Genomic DNA, 3,842 nt, shown 5'->3' on the forward strand with positions numbered 1-3,842 from the left:
TCTCAAAACAATGAAAAATTGCACAGTGTATGCTGGAGTTAGGAATAAGTTGATCCTGACAAGTGTTTACATGCTACATGCACACCAAATGGATCATCAGTCGGCATAGACCACTTGTTACGACCATTTTTTAAAGAGGTCCAGGAGAATAGGGTGCAACACAAAAAAAACAACAAAAGATTCAGAAATCTAATAAATTAAGGACTACCAAGTGAGTCAATCTCAGCATTAATGGAATCTATTATAACAACATGAATTTTAACAATACTTAAGAAAACAAAGGGAAGCAGGTAGCTTCAGGGTCTCCAAGGCCAAAACAATAAACAAAAATGCCTATTCTGGCTAAAAATTAAAGTAACATAAACTGCCAGAATAAATAAAATTACAAATCCTGAACTTCCTGCCTAAATAGCAGAAAAACAATGTCAGAGAACCCCTACAAATCTTCCTAAACACAAAATATATTAAGTAAAAATCCAATCATTCACAGCAAACCTATCTATCCAGGAACAGACACAAATGTCCAAAATGGAAGGGATGAGGTAGTGGATTACTGAGGCTTTAATGCAGTCCACTGATTGGGAGAGCGATTTCAGCTTTGCACCACACTGAAAAAAAGGATTTAGAAATAAGTAAAATGTCCTAAATTAAGTGTATTTACCCTTAATTTGAGTAGTTAAATGAGATCATATACACTTGAAATAAGACAAAGCAATTGTGTTTTCTTATTTAAGTGTAAATTGTCTTGTTCCATTGGCAAAATGTTTGTTTTATCTCCTCGATCCAAGAACAAATGCACTTATTTTAAGAAAAAATGACTTATTTAGATTTCGATTTATTCCAGTGCAGGAGCTTGAGACCAGAACAAACAAACAATGTGGTTGGAACACCACCCCCACTAATTTGAATTACGATATCAATCTGATCCTGTTTAATCATTCCAGAACGTTTCCACTGGCATGTTTACATGAAACACATTGCTCAATCAGCCATTTATTCTTATTATTTATGTCCATGTAAAGGTAGCTTTTAAGTCTTAATGAGTCCAAATAAATGCCTAGTTATTGTTTTAACAGGTTACTTTAGAGGATCCACAAAGTCAGTTCTGGGAATTGGAAATTAAGTAGTGATTGAAAATGTTGCAAAAGCAAGTAAAATATTTCCTGAGATGGAAGGAAGAGTTAAGCATGAATGAAATGGAAGATCTGGTTGAAAGAGCCACTTTCTTTAGAGTGGTATGGGATAGGAGAGTCGTATAAGACAGGGTTTGCTTTAATCTACCTCGAGCACCTGGCGAGTTTCAAATGATCAGTTCAGGATGATTCAGATAACATCAAAGTCTCCTTAAGTCACCGACGGGGGGTGGTTGTGGGGGGGGTTACTCAAATGACTTTCCAACAATCGAAACTTTGTGCTCCCACTTTAATATCTGATGACATGTGGGCTCACACACTGAGAGGAACCTTGACGTTCACAAAAATGCCAGATTTCCATCCCCTATAATGACTGAGGAGGGAGATAAGCGCTTGAACAAACTTTCACTGTCTGTGATTATAGCTCATGCTGACCTAATGTGCTGGACTCTGGAGAAGCACAACGACCAGGAAAGGTCAAACTTTATATGAAACTCTGAGAACTGTTTAGGAAAACTCCACTGCAACTGTTTAATACGTCCAGCAGAAGTCTCTTACTTCCCTGCTCATGCATGGAGGTTTGCACTGTGGGAACATAGGCTATTTGAATGACAAAAAAAAGCTTCAGGATGCAACTATTGTTTTATTGGACCAGTAACTTCCATCTACCACCTACAGTAGATCATTAACAGCAGGAATTGCCCCCCTGCCCCACTTAACCAGTTCTGGTACTAAACTAGTACTGATGCATAACTTTTTTTTTTTTAAACAGTGTCCTGTCTGGCAATGTGGCAATAAGAATAATTGTCTTAATGCCAAAAAAGGGCCCAACAGATTTTACTTTCACAAGTGTAGCAGTACGGCTATCGCCATAGTGTTCCGCTTGATTTATGCATATAAATTGCTTTATTATAATTATGCAGGGAGTTTTACAGATTGTATGGACACTGGAATGTAAATAGAATTGAAGAGGAAAAGCAGAAGAAAAAAGGAGATGAAAGAAAGAGGAGATAGAAAGGAGATAATATAAAAACATTTTCAGTTTGCTGCATCACCTGTAACGAGATGTAAAAAGAATAGCACAACCAACGGACATGTTACTGATACTAACTTAGAGACATGGAACATCCAGATGATTCCTGGTCACAAGCCAACAAATGTGAAGCATGATGTTTTAAATGACCACAACCTGTTTTTTTTTTAAATAAACAATACTTTTGGAATTAATTTTTATCATTTTTAGAATAACAAAGAGCAAATTTGGAAGAAAATCAGGGTGACCAGACGTCCCCGATTTCCGGGGATATTCCCTGGCCATTTCTTAATATGTGTACTTGTGCATTCTCGTGTACTCATGAAACGTCATCAGTCGTAGCCCTTGACATTGACAGCTGTCCCAGCATGCACTGCAGCAGCAGCTTTCAATGGAGTGCTCACAGGCGCTTAGAGCATTAAGTTAAAAGTTCTCTTTTCTGTTGCAGTTGTTTAAAAGCATGTTTTAAGATCATTTGAGGTGAGAACATTATACTTTTAAGTGTCACTATATGGTCCATTTACTAATTTAATGCGAAAATAGAGATAAAAAGTTCTGAAGTTGTGAGGACCGCGGCAACCAGCGGAGCTCCAAAGCTAACGGCAGTCAGGTCTAATCCTAGCCCGTCTGCAGCAGCGCTCTCTCTGCATAGCCGTGTGTGAAGGACCGCTGGCTCTGATAGAGAGTTTTTGTTTCATTTGGCAAATTTGATTTGTGTTTATCTGACTGTGTTAATTATTATTCCCCCAATAGATTAAAAAAATCAGAATTTATTATTATCTAGAGACTATTAATAACAGGAGGCGAAATGCAGCTCCAGACGAGCAGAATTCTTTTGCAATTGACCCATATTTATGCTGCGTACTCCCATTCTCCCTGAGTCGAGACTTTCCTGTGTTCTTCTCAAGAACATACTGGTTCGGTAGTTCTTCATGGAACAACAAGAGTTCATTTAAAAATGTTCTAGAACTGATTTGTGACCTTTAGTTATATTTAATCTTTTTCTGATTTATGGTTGTGATTTATGAGCATAGACTTCCAGGCTTAGGTGTGCTTTTCTAACACTTAGTTTAAATATAATAACATTTCTCATTAAAAATAGGAGTCAGTAAGAGAACTCAGACACGATCTGCATGATCTGAAAATGATGGAGTAAGAGATACCTACCTATCTAATGTACATTTTGTCATGATTTTATTCTAAGATCTGACCCACATGCAGAAAACCAAACAGAGAGACCAGGGGAAGGTTTAACAGGTTTATTGTGAGTTGGTAGAGAAGAGTCCAGTGCTGCTCTGAACACTGGCGAACCGGGACTGTAAAGTGAAGGGGAAGATCCTGCGGTTAGTTCAGGCTCAGTGGGAAATTTGTGTATTCGATTAAAAAGGGAATTAAGGCAAAAGGACTCACGTTTCCAGAAAAAGGTGTCCTTCTTTGAATCCAGTCGGCGTGGGTTGTTCCAGTAATAGACTTGCTCATTGGAGGGCGGACAGGGTTTACCCAGGTTGAGGTGATTCCTAGAGGAACGGAGGAGCTGACTGCCACTTAGATTTCCTGCGGTACTTGAACGGTTTCTTGTGGAGATGAATCCCCTGCTCAGTGTGAAGCTCAAACAATCCTTTGGGGAAAAGTAGATCCAAACCTCCAGTTTGAATCCCCAGCTCAATTTGAAGTTC

At 38.4% G+C, this 3,842-nt stretch overlaps 1 protein-coding gene across 1 annotated transcript in view; it reads left to right on the top strand.

Moving 5' to 3' along the window:
- LOC107094883 (X-linked interleukin-1 receptor accessory protein-like 2) overlaps positions 1–3,842 on the top strand; it is a 508,168-nt gene that overhangs the window by 387,837 nt on the left and 116,489 nt on the right. The gene's annotated exons all lie outside the window — the stretch shown is intronic.

This window comes from Cyprinodon variegatus, unplaced genomic scaffold (assembly GCF_000732505.1).
Source record: "Cyprinodon variegatus isolate N-32 unplaced genomic scaffold, C_variegatus-1.0 Scaffold511, whole genome shotgun sequence".
Lineage (NCBI taxonomy): Eukaryota > Metazoa > Chordata > Actinopteri > Cyprinodontiformes > Cyprinodontidae > Cyprinodon > Cyprinodon variegatus.